This window comes from Macrosteles quadrilineatus, unplaced genomic scaffold (genome assembly GCF_028750875.1).
Source record: "Macrosteles quadrilineatus isolate MER2022 unplaced genomic scaffold, UCM_ALF_1.0 Scaffold_2__2_contigs__length_208266976, whole genome shotgun sequence".
NCBI lineage: Eukaryota > Metazoa > Arthropoda > Insecta > Hemiptera > Cicadellidae > Macrosteles > Macrosteles quadrilineatus.
In genome coordinates, this window is record NW_026542595.1 from 182,769,007 (window position 1) to 182,788,414 (window position 19,408).

The following is a 19,408-nucleotide window of genomic DNA, read 5'->3' on the forward strand; positions in this document are numbered from 1 at the left end:
CAGCATTTCCCGCGTATTCACATGGTATCAATTAATTAACTTACTCAGCTACGTAATTTTTGCGGTGAATAGCTTTCTTACTTACTAAGGTGTTTCCTTGGTGCGCAAGCGAAGCGCCTAGAGCGGAATCCGCATTCCGTTCTCCTGTTGTCTGAAGCCGGGTTTTCTGAGGCCCGGAAGCGGAACGCGGAACGCCACCGTTTTCCGCACTCGACTCCCCACGTTCCGCCCTGAGTTTCCGCACCTAGGAAAACCCGGCCTTTAGGTTATTCAAAAAGCTAATTGGTTTTAGAGTGAGTTTACAAATGTCTTAATGATACTAATTGTGGTTGGTTCGCCAACAACGTTGTTTCAGGCACAAAGAAGCAACAGACAGCACAGGTATTACAGACCGTCCCTATCAAACGAGGATTACACGTTTCTTAAACGACCTTCCTGGAGCGCGAGACACGATTACAAACGTTAATCTCTTTACTTTATGAACGTTTTATCACAGTTTCGTTTTATCGCTTTATATAGTTTAGTCTTTCCTGCATTTTTTTACGTTTTAGTAACGTTTTGCTGGAAAGCTAACATTGGTATTTTAAAATTTGTCACTGACATTAGTATGGATTTTTTTTGCAAAAACCCCCAGGATTTGTTGAGATCCTCGTGAAGTAGATAAGTTTGTTCGAATTAATGGAACGTGTTTTATCGTAAAATGCATGCATTTACTCTTAAATGTAGTTTCTATCAGAAACCATGATAATGTATGTTTTTGCATCTCTGAGAGAAAGTTATCTCAATAATTGATCAAGAAATTAAGGTGAAGATATAATTTCAGAAAGATTTGTCTGGGTTTCATTTAATAACACCATCTAAGCAACATATGTTGTACAATGTGTGGTTTGAAAGCTACTCTGCACTAAAATTTAACGTTTCTGAGATTTCTAAAATATTGTGAAGATGTTTTCCAGACTATGTTTCGCACCAACAGTTAACATTGAAGGCGCTGCCACAGTGGCCTCCGGAATAGCCTCGTTTCCTGTAAAAATATGGCATAAAATTACAAAAAAAAAACAAGGAAAATATTTTTAACATAAACACAGATTCGACCCTGCAAACATCGATTCGATCTGGTCTGTCGGTGTACCCACAATCCCCTCAGGCTATGCCACGTGGGCTTAACAAGTTTTGAGGTAGAGCTTAGAAAAGTAAATGGTCTTCTCACTAGTCTCCATGGCATCAAAAGCCCAAATTTTCTTATATTTTTAGCCTCTCATCCACTCAACTATGAAATTAATTTTTTGAAAATTGTTAGTACAATTTGAGTTTTTTTTCATGGATGTGTAAGATTCCTTCTTATTGTATTCCAATTTGAGAGGGGGACTCTACCTAAGTGTGCTTTTTACCCCGAATATGAGTGAAGAATGAGGTGAAGTGCCTTGTGTAAATTTGTTTTAAGATCAGCTGTTTCTTTGGTCAGGGCCACTTGTTAAAAGTCCAATGATTATAGACAGGCCGGGTCAGGTTTAGATTAATAAACCACCAATTTTAGCCTTAAATTAGCACTACAAAAATCCTTACCCTTTTAAAGTTGCACTATAATAGCTGCGCAACTTAACTGCTGGTCGCTCACCTGACAATAAATATGTCGCAGGTTCATAAGTTTTTTTTTATGGTTAGAGAGTGCAAAGTGGGCCTTGTTATTCTCGATCTATGTGCTTTTAGCAATCGGGCTGGCTACGGAACATCTGGTCTTAGTAACAAAGGTACACAAGTAATTTCACTCTATTTTACACTCATCTTTTGTTCAAAATAAGGTATGCCTACTGCCTAGTCTCAATCTTTTTTAGTAGTAATAATCAAGCAGTGGCGTGAATTTTCACATATTTTAAGCTGACTAGGCAGATCTGTATTTAGACAACTTGGCCACTACATTTTTGCTCCTGAATCTTTTCCTATGGAGAAAAAAAAATAATAAAATGTGTGTTGGATATACTGTAAAATGGGTTGTGCTGTCCACAGCTATGTAACTGACATCGACGGTTCGTTTATCTTATTATTTATACCAGGATCATTTCGAGTAAAATTAAGTACAACTGGGCAAGTTTACAATACAAAAGCTACTGAACAGTTCACTCGATTATTCACTCCCTTTACGTTTAGCCCCTTGGTGACTTTGCTGCGTCAATAGTAATAACAATGATAAATTGGATTTTCATAGATATATGAAATGAAATAGAACAAACGCAACAGAAGCTTTTTGATTAATAATGTTAACGTAGCCAAATGGTTATATTGCGGACGATAAATCTAAAGGCCGCTAACTCGGTCCTAAGGAGGTAGATTATAGATTATAGACTCAGATACGACTGTTCATCAGTTCAACAACAATTGGTGTTGGTTAGTTCCAGCAAAAGATTGGTCACGATTATAGAAACAAAGCCAGTGTTTCGACCGTAATCTTACAACAATGTAAAAATTCTAATGGTGTTAAAACGAACTAATAAATCAGCATTAAAATATACAAGAACATACTTGCAGTAGGCAGCGCAGTTACTCTTGTAGTCCACGGCTCCCCAGACACAACTTCCAATCAAAACATCAGCCTCGGCCTCCTTGATAATGACAGCAGCAACCACCAGGGTTGCTAGCAGCACTAACATACACTTGTTGGCCATCTCTGCTGTAACTACTGTAACTACGATAACTACTGCAGTAACACTGGTTGAAAGCGTCGGTCTCTATATACCACGCCGTCCAGGAAAACAATGATCGGTCGACGCACTACTGCAGGGAAAGAGTTAGGGAAACCCCCCACATTAGCACCACGAGATAACTAGTGATATAGTAAAAATAAATTAGTTTGTTTCAGAGGCAATCAAAATACTTGTACAAAACGTCTAAATTATAACAAAGTATTATCTATGTTTCACATGTTTGTTGTGATTTCTAGTGTTTTGTTTTCCTCGCTAGGTCGTTAATGTGAATGGAATAATCTTGAACCACATTAGTATATTTGGAGTCGTCTTCGTGTAAGGACGATTCACAGTTGACGTATAGCACTTGGTGGAATCCATGTTGCTTTGGTGGATATCCATTTTGCTTTGGTGGATATCCATGTTGCTTTGGTGGATATCCATTTTGCTTTGGTGGATATCCATGTTGCTTTGGTGGATATCCATTTTGCTTTGGTGGATATCCATGTCGCTTTGGTGGATATCCATGTTGCTTTGGTGGATATCCATTTTGCTTTGGTGGATATCCATGTTGCTTTGGTGGATATCCATGTTGCTTTGGTGGATATCCATGTTGCTTTGGTGGATATCCATTTTGCTTTGGTGGATATCCATTTTGCTTTGCTGGAAATCCATGTTGGGATTGTATTGAGTTAATTGACTACACAAGAAACCGTATTAATTTTCAAGCAGAAATCATACTTAGCAAGTGAAAAAGAATACGTTTTGGAATTAAATTATTCCCGATGTAACTGTGAACACCCTTTTGAAGTGAAATATCTGCCAATTAAAGAGTAAAGATGCCGATTAAAAATACAGTTATTTTCTGAACTCTGTGTTTTTATGGCACTATTTTTTGAAGCTGTAAAATTTGAGATCGTTAGATAGTGAGCACGTACTTACTATGTTTTGCCCTTAAACGACTTCCGCTTTAAGTATCACGTCTAGAGATTTGAGTCTTAAACTGTTATCACTAGTGTACCTAAGTGTTATACTACGATTGGACTAACATTAATACGTGTTAATTACCATTACCTTTAGTCAGTTATTTCTTCTCTAATGTAACATACTCACAAGATCACTCCACTAATCCTACACTCATATCCATTCATACTTGGCTTAAAATACCTTAATTCGTAATACCATTGAAAATTTAAATTATGTTACACCTTACATTATTTTCGAAACCAATAATTTGACTGGAAGTTATAAATGTGAGTTAGATTAACTCCGAGTAAATCGGACTTAATTGTAAATTGTAGTAAATTGTTCATTTCACCCCTATCGAGCCACCACCCCCCCCCCCCCCGGCTGTAGGGGTGAGGTTTCTCAGTGTATTGGACACCTGGGATTGCACACAATACAGACCTTATCCGCATCTCGCACCAATGTGATATTGCCGTTCGATTACTTTTCATTCTACTTTATCCTTTGGATTCGCTTGTGTCAAGCTTTACGTTGACCATTTTTTAAACCCATTAATACGATGTGTTTTTCAATATTTTGAGGTGTAACAGAATAAACTTTTTAAAAAAATTTAAAAATAATTAACTAGAAGAGTTTTTTTTAAGAATTTTCGGGTTTTAATTTTAATGTAAACAATTAAACTATCAAAGTAAAATAAATGTTATCTCTATATACACTTCAGGCACATAATATACTCTAAAAATGTGAACTAGGCTAACTGTATTTTTGCTTCAAATGACCCTTAAACGAAAAAGTATGATGTTCCAGGACTTATTTTTCTAAATTATAATACAACGGTAAATCTAACTGTAAGAGAAATCCACTTGAAACTATTATATATAGTTTTATGTATGTTTAGAGATTTCATTAAAACCCTCCGAGTGTCCATAGTTTAGGTCTTAATGTCCACCTATTTTTGGCCCCTTTGCAAGGTTTTATTAAAACGGATCTGAGAAGCTTAAAACAATGTTAATTCTAATGTTCTATATACCATTTTGTTTGGAAAATCATGGGCTTCAATATTATATATAAAACATAAGGAACATTTTTTCAAAAAAAAAATTTTTAGGTAAAAAAAAATATAATTTCGAAAATTTTCAAAAAAAAAATAAGTTCGCGCTCGATGAAATTGTATAAATTATAGGCCTATAAATATTTGAAAATAGCCACTTTGTTCTAAATTTAATGAGGATTACAAATATATAATCATATAGCGAGGTAAGTTATCAAATAAATAAGTTATGAGCGAAAAACGGATTTCAGTACATAGCGTTTAGCTAAGAATGCATAGCCTAACCATAGCTAGGAATCTAGCTGATAATTTACATCAATATCACTACCTACTTCTTCAGGATCATCAACCAGCACTTCAAAACCACTTAAATCTTCTTATAATGCACCACGTATATCACTACTTTTGATTTTTAACACTAAAACAATGATAAACGTAATAAAACACATCAGTCATCGGTCCGGGGGAACCTAGCTGTTTACAAATACACGCACGTCAGCTGTCTGCTACAATATTTTCGGAACTAAAATGAATAGCGCTTAGAGACAGACCTCTGGAGAAAGCTTAGAATATTACGGAAAGAACGATACCTAACTCGATCCAGTTCAATCCGATTCAGTCAGTCATAGAGCCTTCGCCGTAAACGATGTTTGTGCGTCTTAAAAGCGACGCGTGACCCTACACAAAGTGTGTTGTGCGTCGTTTTTATGACGCGTGACACTCGGAGGGAAAATAGTTCCAGAATTGTATATTTTGGTTTTGCAGTAAAATGGTGATAGAAAACATTCCCTCAAACACCACCTTATCGATGTTGAATTAAATCAACTAGCGTTACGTATAATATTCTATGTAACTACAACCTATAATACAAAACGCGTTTAACTTATTGTAACAAATTGTGAATATTCCATTGTTATTTTGTGACAAAATGTATTAATTTTCCGAGCTAAAAGTCGTTTAGTGTCATGCTTAAAGAGGTTGGTAAAACGTAAAAACACGTTGAAATTTCAACTTTGTTAAACGTTGTATTAAATTAATTCTGTATAACAATTAATGTTCTAGTAATCAGTTGTTAAATTGATTCATGACACTAGATATTTGCAGCGTTGTAATTTAAACGTGCCCTACACCAAAATGTTTCACTATTTGTATAAGAGAAAATAATTTTGTTCTTTAGTGTCAGTTTATATTAACGTATTGATATTTCGAATAGCGTACAATGTTTTATAAAATTGTCCCTGTTGCGACAAATTCCTTATTTCAAAGGCGGAATATAAAAAGTAACGATAAAAGCTTTGTTGTTGCTTTGTAAAGAGAGTGGAGTATAATCTCACCTCGAAGGTTTCAATATAAGTTACCTCCAAAGATGAAACCCGGAGGTATCGGAGATATATGAAAATCGTGGCTTGACTGTCAAGTGCCGGGCTTGTAGCCTACTTCTCAATTGCCAACGTTTTTAAGCCAAAGCTTTTTGAACCTGATTAAAAATTAATTTTAGACAATCTATAAATATTTTGAATAAAATATATTTCCTAATAATATTGATTTCTTCACAAACTAAATAAGATCTAAATTAAGAATACCAATGCTCATAAATTAATCTGTTTAAAAGTTTTAATATAACTTTTCGTAATCATTACATTATATTGGAGCCATACGCACTCAATTTAATGTAAATTTATTTCTTCTTCCGTTTCTTTTTTCTTCTGTTCGATGGATTGATGAAAAACTTTTAACGAAAGTTTTTCCTTCGTTTTCTATACGCAACATATTTACCTATTAAAGAGAAAGTAGAGTTTAGTTGTTATAAGGTACTATTTTATATATTAACAGCAAATCTTTACGCTTACACCATCTTAGCAGCTATATTCTTGACGCATTTGGTTTTAGAGTGTTCATTACATAATTTAATACTCACCTATTAGTTCCGCAATGCTTAGCTGTTTTTGATGGTTCACAAAATCCGTACAAAATGCCAATTAAATAATTTAAGTTACCTTATTTAGCCTTTGTTCTTGTAGAGTATGCTGTTTCCTCCAGAATATATCGTCGAATATAACGTGACATAAACTTATGCCGCTGAGTACATAGAGTATATATATTGAGAGTATATATATTATACTCAATGATATAATGTAAATAGAACATATCTACAATCTCCATGTAGATGCAGTGACGAAATAAATCGGAGGAAACAAACAAACTATCCCAAACAAACAAACTATTCCAAACAAACAAAATATCCCAAACAAACAAACTGTCTCATTAGTTGTAATGTGTTAGTTAAGTTTTTTCACCTGAGGACGGGATCACATTCCAGATCCCGAAACGTTGTGTATTGTTTTTTTACAATCGTGATGGAAAATGTCCGCAATAAACCTTTGAACAACAAAAACAAACTCTGAAAAAACAAAGGCTACTAAGTAATGTAACTTGAAAGGTTCAATTTTATAATCCTTGCCTCTGGGAAAATAAACAAAATCACATATGTAGTATAAAATGTCGTGTTTATCTTATAAGCCAATATAATAACATCCACCAGATTTTCTATCGATGCAATCGATAATCATTACTTTATCAATAATGTATGATTGAATTTAAGGTATTCTTTGGAGCATTTTATGGAGGTTTTAAAATATAACTCACAGTGACGAAGACTAAATAAATAAATATGCTCTTTCTTATATTCTTCCAATAATATACTATGATATATTTCCCATTGCATTTGCTACGCCTTAAACTAAGTTAGTATGTTTTCAAACACTAACAAAGCTTGAAAACATTATAAACATTTAATAAATGATAATAGTAAACCAAATATTGAATATTTGCCTTCGGGCCGTAAATTATTTGCATGCAGCACTTGTAGTAAATTTAAGAGTCTGAGATGACACTAAAGGTTTTAGCAACAATTTTTCCTCAGTTGTATGTTAAATTCTTTTACATCTTACGCAGACTCCATATTTAAATTAAATTAAGGCTGATTTTCCTTTGAGCCCTTCTCATTGTAGGACCGTTTGGTGCATTGGAAATAACTCATTACGTTTAAACGAACTAAAATATATTGCAGAAATTTAGCAATGGAATTTCATCTTATAAAAAATGGTGATTATCAGCTTACAATAAAGTTTCTGTTTTGTAATTTCTCATTCAGTTATTTCTCAAACGTCTAAATGTATTAAGACCTTTTTGGAAAGTTTAATAAATGTGTTTATTTTAGATATGTTAGTTGATTAGAATCTTTTATTTTGTAAGCTATCCGACTAAAATGTGTTTAAAATATTTATTTATAAGTAGATTTAGATGTAATATAGTATTAATAGTACCACTTCTCTGTTGCAATTATGTAAAACAATGTAATGCAATTATGGTTACATTATAGAAACAATAGTTTTAAATGAGCCATCAGAGCAGGTTTTTTAAGATGTGAGCTGAAATTACAATAATCGATAAAAATTATTTTACAACTCTAAATATGCTTTACAATAAACAATTATCAAACAATAAAAGATATTAAGTTTGAATGTGTTACCAGCATAAATAAAATAACCGGTGAAATTAATATACAACCACAGCGACTTTTAATCAGGAACTTTAAAGAAGGTTAAGGTTGTTAAGGTCTCTTTCATAAGAATCCAGCTAAAGCATTTAACCCAAATTAGTTAAGTTTGTAATGGCGTTGCACTAGAAAACATCCTGTGCAATATCGTGTTATTGATTTCACATAAAAATCAACCTAGCCTTAAATCCAAACGTAATTATCGTATGTTTTAATCATCTTTCAAACAACGCCAATTTTAATTATTTGAAAAGTATTGAAAGCATTGAAAGGACAGTGTAACAAATAACAACCCTTATAATGACGAATTTCTATATATTTCAAAAATTAAAACAATTACAGAGTTTAAAAATGATGTAAACAATATTTTAGTTGATAGCAAACATAATTTTTTAGAATTTTGTTTACAGTGAGGTGATGAATAAATCCTTAAAGATGTAAATCGTTCAACTCTTGTTCTGTTCTGCGCAGTTTCAGTAGTCAAAGTGTTTATTGTTCACACCAACAGTTCGCGTTGAAAATGCTGCCGCAGTGACCTCCCTTGTAGCCCCGTTTCCTGAAACAACACACGGTTTTAGTTCAGACTTAGAAAGCTAACAGTAGAAATTAAACCGTTACCGGTATTCTAGTTGCATGGATGGGAGTGGGAGCGATATTTATGCCCTAGGTTTCAAAAAATAACTGTAACAATTACTTATGTTTTGATTTCAGTTTCCATCACCAACTGTTGGTCTATTTATCGAGAAAGGAATAAAGATAGCTCTTCTAGATTTGTGTGAATTCCTCTGTTTTGGATAACTGACTCAAATAAATCTATGTTAACTATTTGGAGTTCATTAATGTTATGTTTTATTTAATCTTAATGCCAGTGTTGACTGCAAATCATAGTGTCCTGAAAACCACCCTCGAAAGAATTGTTCTGGATTCATAAAAAAACATATTAATATCAAAGTTTAAAATTTATAAAAAAATAGTAAAGAAAAAAATTAAACCTTTTTACTGTCTCAGAGAGAATATGTCATGGTGGTTAGAACAAGATCTGCGGCGAAGTAATATTTCATTCTATCATACTATACTTTAAATTTGCATACTATAAGAATATAAAATATTTCTAAAATTCTTTTTGTAATATACATAAAATCTAGGTATTTTTTATAGCAAATAAATTTGAACACATAATGTTATTTTGTTTTTATGTTCATTAGTTCTTTTTAATTTGTATCAACGTTTAATACTAACTTCTATTAAATATAGACATTTTGAATGTAAAACTGAGATATTTCAAAACGGTTTTATGCTAAAACTATAGTTTTAGTAAGCAAAAAAGGTACAGCAATATACTAATATAAATTACTATGTTGTTCAAAGGTTTATTGCGGACATTTTCCATCAAAATGGTAAAAAACAATACACAACATTAACCATAAATTACTAACAAACATGCTCTCATCTCGGATAGAGCAGAAAATGCTTTTTAATTGTGGCATTACACAAAATACTGATTTAACATACGTAAATTGAGTATCTAAAAAAAATTTTTTAATATAATGAATTGTATCCTTTGCTTTAAAATAGACTAGAGGTCGTCCAGTGGTCGAAACTCGACCAAAAAAATGTAATGTACAGGCTTCTCTATTTTCAACCTAAGCTGTAAATAAAACATGTGATGATTGGAATTTCTATCATTTGTTTTGATTTTATGTTTATATTTCGTTGTTATTTTGTCACCAGCATAGCAACCCATAAAGCCCATGTTAATTTTTTGTTAATTTCAAATTATTTTTTGTGCTTATCTTTGAGCCTATTTTAATTTATAAAGGGATTCTGCACACCTACAGGAAAATAGCTTTCTAACAGTGTGCGTAGATTTTCCCTACGATGCACACGAGCTGAGGAAAAAGGTTTTAAAGAAACGTGCTTGCCTATTAATATATAGACGAGAGGTCGTCCAGTGGTCGAAACTCGACCAAAAATATGTAATGTACTCACTTAACTATTTTCACCCCACACTGTAAATAAAACATGTGATTGGAGTTTCCTCCATTTGTTTTGATTTTCTGTTTATATTTCGTTGTTATTTCGTAACCAGCATAGCAACGCATAAGATCCATGTTAATTTTTTACAACTTTTAAACTTATTTTTTGTGCTTATCTTTGAGCCTATTTAAATTTATAAAGGGATTCTGCACACCTACAGGAAAATAGCTTTCCAACGGTATGCGTAGATTTTCCCTACGATGCACACGAGCTGAGAAAAAAGGTTTTAAAGAAACATGCTTGCCTATTAATATATAGATAAGGGAATATAAAATGGTAACTATGGCATTATACAGTTAGAAGATTCATTCATTCTAATCAAAAATATATTGTAATTCATTTGTAAAGTAAAACAATAGATTCGTTTTAAATTTATCGATTTAAAAACACTGACGTCAATAATTTGAATTTTAAATTTGAATTATAGGACGACCTTCCCAGAATATAAGTCACATTGAATCCACGTGAAATAATATTTAATTGTGTTTGTTCGTGGAATACATAACTAATAACAAGTTTCAGATTTATCAAAACCACGTCCATTGCATTCAAATCCTTGTAATTCAATTTCGCCACATGTGCAATAAAATCAAACTATTATTCGCTTGTTCGTAGATTAATTTCTTTGTGCACTCCTAACATAAAGTTTTTTCATTGAATATATTTAATTTAATGTTATGATCATAAAAATGTACGAATAAATGCATTACTCATAAGTTACATTAATTCTGACAATATGTATTAAGGATATTTGTTTTTTTCAGAACTGAGAGTTAAACATTGATAACGTGAAACCAATATTTATTATTCTCACATATACTACAGTTTCGATTTCTAAACTCAATCACTAGATTCTAGAAGTTAATTAAACTACAAATTCCTTTATTTAAGAACAACGTGATTTAATAATAGTTACGATTTACTTACTGCACGTACGTTTTAAACGACAATTACTTTTAAACATGAAATAGTAAAATAAATTGACCACAGGAGCTCTTACAAAAACTTAAAAAAAATGCAACCAAGATTCGAACACGAAAAAACTACTTATTGTAAAAAACCTACAAATCCACAAGTGGAAAAAATGTTTTGGAACCCATTTAACTTACAGATACACCAGGATTATTCTAGCTCTCTATACTGATACTTATAGTTTTTTTAAATGAAAGTCATTTGATTTTTTTATTGAATATTATTTAAAGGAAATTTACAAAAAAGAAAAACCTGGAGCCTAAATTAAAATTCAGTTACAAGTACGACCAGTGTAACTTGAGTCACCTATTAATTTGCAATTCTGAACATCCTCACCTAACTCACCCCGTGTCTATTTATTTAATAATAACAAAGATTGAACTTACTTGCAGTAAGCCTCGCAGTCACTCTTGTAGTCCACGGCCCCCCAGACACAACTTCCGACGAAAACATCAGCCTCCGCCTCCTTGATAACTACAGTAGCTATCACCAGGGTTGCTAGCAGCACTAACATACACTTGTTGGCCATCTCTGCTGTAACTACTGTAACTGTAACTACGATAACTGCTGCTGAGCGAGTGCAGATAGTTGCAGAGGATCAGACTATATACATTGTCAACCAGGAAAGTTGTCCAACATGACGTGCCAAGTTGACATTCAAGTTGCGGAAAACCCGCTGCAATGTGGCAATGCTTACTTGCAATCCTTAATTAATTCAAATACAATTGATTTTTAATCTTATGACCAGATCTGATGTTAGAATGAATTTGTATTAGTTATCGTGTTGGGTATTCCTGGTCGGCTTTTTTCTATTCTTCAAATGTGTTTTATTTTAAAGGGCAAACATTCGACGAATGGCCCAAATGAAACAATGTATGTGGATTACTTTTGTTCTTCTTCAACAATGTCTGATAGTGTACTGATCACAGTATTAAATTTAGTTAAAGCCAAAACTTACTTTATTATATTTTGTTGTTTATTTTGTTCTGAGACTTCAAACTAAATATTTCATTGTAAAATACGAAATGAAACACAATAATGTTCACATTAACAATTAATTATTTAGCCATCTATGTTATAACATCTTTATAAACAAGTACAGTATTTCAGAAAACCTTTATATTAGATACAAATTCACACAAAACTCCCTCATTGGTGTATGCAGTTTTTTTTATAGTTACTTTTGTTAGTGATATTTTTATTACTTATACTTGTTATCCAATACGAGTACTGAATTTTATTTAAAAATTGACGATATAGAACACAGGTAGCCTACTATTTCTTACAGTGGTCCAATATACAAGATCGTTTGTTGGTTAGGCACGTATTTAATAAGTTTTGAGAAGCGCTTAAAATTACGTTAGAGAAATGCTTTGGGCCTTGTTCTAATAACTTCACTAATTAGCAGGAATATATTTTGATCTCTAAACACATGTCATTCGTATCATAAATTATTTAATAAAGCTATGTAAGTCTTTATACTTTTATGAGTTTCCTGGTGGATTCATTGATAAAAATGCTTATCAAACATTTTAGTTAATATTTGATAGAATTACAAAATAATGTATAATTTTTCGTTCTGTTGTTATGTTATACCTTTGATTGCATTGATATTTTTTTTTCAAAATGAAACAAACACTTAATTGCTGGACATATTTTAAATTCTGTACAAACTAAGTTATATTTCAGGAAGAATTTATCGTAGGTCCACTTAAAAACCGTACAATATTTATCATGCTGTATTACAGTAATCCATTCGTTAAACAAATCGTTTGAGTACATAATACATTAGTCATTTATTATTATTTCCCTAAATTCGTTTAAAGGTAATCAGTGAATGTTTGTTAAATAATCTTTGTAATTTTTTAAACATTAAGTTTAAGATACCAATTTTAAGAACCAAAAACTGTTATTCAGATTTTAAAACTTTATATTTTGTTTTTATGTACTTCATTAAATTTTCTGATCTTAAGATTTACTACAAACAATTTCTTAGATACCCCATTTTGAACACACACAAAATCATAGACTCAACTGTGATTGGGAAAACTACTTTTAGATTAGTATCCGTGTAAAATCTTCCAAGTATATTTTAGTAACAGTAAAAAATTACATACTTTTATCTTGTGTGATAAAATATATTTGGAAAATAAATCATACTAGGTTAAAGGTTTGCAAGCTCCATACTTTCCTCATTGTAACAACGAAGAAATGCCTCTCCTCGACATAACTTCCTTACAAGGTCATTTGCCATTTTCCATTTAAATGATTGTCATCTAGTATCAAGTTTATTTAACTTACAAAACGTATTGCGATGAATGTGTGCAGGAAAACTTCCAACGTGTTTATCAAGTATATAACTTTGTTTTAATAAATTCATCTATAAACTTCTATACATAGATGCCATACTCTGATTATGAAATCTTCAGGACATAAGGAAAACTGCAGCCTCTGTATTGCAGCCAACAATTTCCTTTCCGAGAGAACAGCTGGCCAAAGCTTAGACCTTGGAGGCACGGCTTCAAACCTAGCCAAACAATAATGAATATTTACGCCATACCTTGACGATTTTGGGGTTGTAGCCTGTAGCTCGAGACAACAAAAAACCTTTATGTTTTAGCTTCGTTTTTTTTTCTTTCAATAAAACCTCAAATTTCCGTCACTATAGATTTACAGGTCTTGCTTGAGGTGTTTTTGATACAGTTAAATACCGACTGTTAGAGGCCCGAGTAGGTATAAAATCAATTGACTAGTTTTGACCAGTATTTTATTCAAATTTACGAGTTAAATAAGCCACTCATAGTGAGCTCGTTGTCTCAGTGGCTCGTTGGTTTTAAATCAACAAGATTAATGTTAATAGAGAAAATGTAGACATGCTCGTTTTTTTTCTGTTGTTATAGACGTCGGTCCAAATTTATATATCGAAACCATTTACTTTCACATGAGATTTATAAGACACAAAGAGACTAGTATGTTGGCCGAGTGCATGATCTTTCTTCTCTTCAGCAGTCTTAGCAATAGCCATGAAAAATATACTTACAGAAACCACTTCGTTAAAATAAAATTTAATTTCCTTCAACCATTTAAGTTCTTGATTTAAGTTCCATTCGGTTTACCTGGACCTTCAACAGTATTTAGTTTGATACAAAAATGAGAGTGGCAGCTTATACGATAGTGTTTTAGTCTTTAAGTAAAAAACTTGACCTCTGTAAAAGTTGGAAAGTGAGAAGGAGGCTGCAAACATGGCACTTGACAGTCAAGCCACGATTTTCATATATCTCCGATACCTCCGGGTTTCATCTTTGGAGGTAACTTATATTGAAACCTTCGAGGTGAGATTATATTCCACTCTATTTACGAAGCAACGACAAAGCTTTCGTCGTCACTATATTTTTCAGCTTTGCAACGATGATCTTATAACAGCATAGGGATATTGTATGATGCTTACAAGAAAATTTTATATATGTTAGGTTAATTAATTGAAATTCAAGGACTATTTAGAGGTACTTGGTAGTCTTGAGAAACACATAGGCATCTTAAAGTTATGCCCCGCGCAGTGGTGAAGTAGTATTTTATTTACTTTATCCTGGTAGTTATGGTTTAAGTGTTATTTTTAGAATCATTTAAAGTATACTAACATACTTTTTGTACTAGATATGAAAAATTTGTTAAAAAATAGCCAATAAATTGTAACACGATGTTAGGCTTAATATTTTCTTAATTTGGAAAGTTCTTTTACATTTTTTTCAACGTTTTGCACTATGTTATATAATTTTAAGCCACTCCAAATGTAACACTGAAATAATCCAAAACCATTTTATACAAAAAGTATAGTCTTAGTAAGCAAAAGAGCCGTAATAACGTTAAACTAATAATTATTGAAAATAATTTATCTTACAGCTGAGGAAAAATTGTTGCTAAAAACCTTTCAAAATATTAATTGTTTACCTTTGGACATGTTTTTCATACAGCAGTTGTAGTAAATTTAAGAGTCTGCGCCAACATTGTATACCTCAACGTATTTTACCTATCTCGACTTTTTTAGTCAAACACAGTAGTGTGTTATACTTATAGCTCACCTGGTAGAAAAGGTTTTTACAAAATGTGTTCTGATTTGTTATTGTATTTAAAAACGTGTCATATTTTGCATACAGAAATTTTTATTATTTAAACTCTTTGATTTAAAAAATAAACTGAGACTAAATAATCACAAAAGAACGAAATATACTTTTTAACCTTTACCTGTTCAGATCCTGTACGACACCGCAGGAATGTAATAAACATACTCTAAATTTCCTAAAGGTAAAGTTTAAAGATATTGTAGAATGAAAAGTAATCGAACGGCAATATCACATTGGTGCGAGATGCGGATAAGGTCTGTATTGTGTGCAATCCCGGGTGTCCAATACACTGAGAAATCTCACCCCTAAACCGGTGGGGGGGGGGGGGGTGGCTCGATAGGGGTGAAATGACCATTTTGGTTTACACAATCATATGAAATCTTATTTTGTTTACAAGAAGGTCAGCAATTGAATTTTGTTTTTAAAATGTTGACTTCCTTATTCAAATTAAATAAGGTAATTTTTGTAATGTACGAAACCGCTTTAGGGAATAATACGGGTTTTTGGGTTTTAAAACTGAATCTGTGAATTATATCTTCATTTCTCAGTGAATGAGATTGCAAAAACGTGTCTTAGAAAGCGGAAAGATATTCTATTAAAACCGCGAGAATATATATGTGAAATACCATAGGAAGTTGTATGAGTAGCTAAAAAGCTAAAATATTTGGTGCTTCGGTCAACGATGACCATGTAAATTAATGAGTGCATGGTATCAAAATATCACCAAATCGGGGATAGAAACTGCGTTACCAAAACAAAGTTCAAGACCAAAGAGGCAAACATGATAATTGCGCCAAATGTGTCAGATACAATAATTGTCAGATTTGCCTCAACCTTAAAGAATCGGATTGATTGAATATAGGAGACATGGTCAGAAACCTTATTTCTAAATGTTTTCCAACGTTCTTTGTATTATAAAAAATGTTGACATTCAACAGGTCACAAAACAAAACAGTTTTACATTATTTGTTATGCAAATGTAAAGATTTACTTTGATTAAGTAAAAACTACGTTAGTGAAGTTTGAGTACGTCAATGTTAACTAAAATATACTGTGTTGTCTCTAAGATGAATTTTACCATGTGCAGCTCCCCCTCTGGTTGTAATAACAAACAATGTTTAATACTTCATAAACAGAGTGTATTACCTGGTTGAACTACTTTAAAGGTTAATGAAACAAAAATGATTTTGGTCTACACCCCAAGCAATATGGTAGTGCCCCTAAACACATGAATTTTACCTGGCGTTTAATGGCACTACCATATTGTTAGGGACAATTTACCCAAACATAAATGAGAAATATTCATAAACATAAAAGAACATTCTAAACTCACCAGACAAAAACCATAACCATACTTTCAGCAAATCCATAAGGACATAGAAGTAATCAGGTATATTTGATCCTTAACTGGTCATAAAATTTTTTCGTTTTGTTACCAGTCCTATGCGAAAATCTTTAATTTGCGTAAAAAAGTAATATTTATTGATGTTTGCCATTTCAACAGCAGGTAAATAGTACAAAAGTCGTAGGAAGTATAACAATAAAACCCTGCTAGCTTTATGTTCCATTGGTCTCTAAAGCCCTCACTTCGACGCTACAAACACCTGTTACCAGTAGAGCAGGATTTAGTTATAATATCTGGTTGTTTATTTTTATTTTATCTTTTACTGTTGATTCTAACTTTTTCTAGGGATTTGTAAAAATCATTAGTGTAGCCAAAATAATGTTTAATTGAGTACGATTCTAATTTCCATGTAAAATAAATATTAAAACTATCCTAAAATTATGTTTAGTTTCTTGTAGGTAGGAAAAGTAAGCATGTTCATAATCAGTGTGTCTTAAACAAATGAACTACAATGATTTATTTATTCCCCATAATAATGACACGGAAATTTCAAATCTACGGTTTTTTAACTTTCTGATTAACCATTAAGCAACGACATTAAGCATGTTCTTGTAGTGTTCAAGTCTGTCTGTATTTTGTGCTTAGCTTTATTGTAAAAATCTTTGTTTTGCTTACCAAATATTTCTGTATATTAATTCTCAAAATATTATGTAAAATGGTGCATGCAGTATGAAGAATAAATAAATAAAAAAAATAGGCTTGTAATAACTCTTCAATATAATAAATTATTTTTCATTGCAAAACTTTATATTTAGGGTTTAAAAAAATGGGAAAATCCAAGTTTTTCACCATAAGACTCCCCATAAACACCGTTCTTATCATGACGGTCCCCGAACTCATTGGAATAAAATATGTAGGTTTACACGGTAGTACCGTAATATATGATATCATTTTCAATTACCTATATTATATATTTGAATTTAAACGGATGGTGCTTTTAAAGGTACCTCAAAACGAAAAAGGTAAATTGGTTCCGGGTCCCGGTCCGTAATGGCTTATTCCCTATATGGGATATTTGCTAAAAGGTAGACTATAAAAATGTGTTTATTTATTCATCAGCAATAACACTACAAGTAGTTTATAATAATAATTATCAAAAATAAAAAGATGAATGACTAACTGTAACCTATGGAAGTTAAATTTATAAATTAAAATTTAGTGAATATTGAAGAATGAGATGAATAAGTACTCTTGAATGTATTATTGAATGTATAGAATGTATTAGGGATCAGATGTACAAAGTTGAACTCATTTTAATTGTAATTTCAATTGATCTTATTGATGTATGAACTTATGTGATAGAAGAAACATTTGTGCAACAAACCCAACTATTATTTTTTTTTTTTACAATAAAAATCCACCCTCTCATGTCATACAATTTTCATTTATAAGCTTTCAACGAAATGCACCAACTAGTATGAGGATATGGTTACACTACTTCATCATTATTTACAATACAAGTACATACTTTACGAAATGTATCATTAAAATAAGTTAGGCCTACACATATAAAACGAAACAACTGCAAAAATGCATTCAAGTTTAACAAAGCTGAAGAGGAAAAATATAGCTCCTGTCCCTAGGTTCTACCTTAACTAAGTCACGTTCGATAATGGTGGTGTTCTCTAAGGAGCTGGTCTGGTAGTTAGAGTATAGGACTCTCTTAGGGACTCGGATCCAAACCCTAAGCACCAAAGGCAATTTGCTATATACTAATGCTCTGACCAAGTAGGCTTAGAACCTAATGACACTGTAGTTTCATTAATAATTTAAAATATAAATAAAGAAAATTGTTCCTGTGTTACAAAAATGCGAAGTCGTACATGTACTGCAGTTTAAATTCCACCAAACACTATCACAGCTACTTTAACGTATGAATGCAGTGTGGGTGTAGAACGAATTATCTGTGAACCTTCTTTCCTGACTAAGATCGGCTGTTTCTGTTGCCAGGACCACCTATCGATGTATAAAACTAACTTTGTTAGTTTTTTTTTATACATCGATGGTGTATAAAACCTATGTGTACCTTTTAGCGAATTTTCCAAATAGGGAATAAGCTATTACCGTAGTACTCATGGTAAGACCTGGACCCGGGACCGATTTACTTTTTCGTTTTGAGGTCCCTAGAGGCCAAAAACACCATCCGTTCAAATTCATATATATATATATGTTTTATATATATATATATTTATATATATTTATATATTTATATATATATTTATATATATATATTTATATATATATATATATATATATTTATATATGTGTCCGTTAGCGCGATAACTCGAGCAAAACTCATCCGATTTTGATTAAATTTAGTACAAACATGTAAACCCACGTTTATTCGAACGAGTTCGCGAACCAGCATGATCGGACTATGGGAACAGGTGTTTATTGGGGGTTTTATGGGGTAAAAATTGGTTTTTCCCATTTTTAACCCAAAAAACTTAAAATTTAACATTTTCTTTCCAAACCATTTTGTAGAGCTTAAAAAAACAAATAATTTAGTATATTGAAGCGTTATTATGCGCCTAATGGTTACGGAGAAAATTCCAAAAAACTGTAAATTTAAAATTCCTATGTTATTCTTATGGAGAATAAGTAAACTGTTGTAGT

General features: G+C 32.1%; 1 protein-coding gene across 1 annotated transcript in view; it reads left to right on the forward strand.

The window, feature by feature from the left end:
- Positions 1-19,408, forward strand: part of LOC128987626 (thrombospondin type-1 domain-containing protein 7A-like) — a 268,164-nt gene that overhangs the window by 157,488 nt on the left and 91,268 nt on the right. The gene's annotated exons all lie outside the window — the stretch shown is intronic.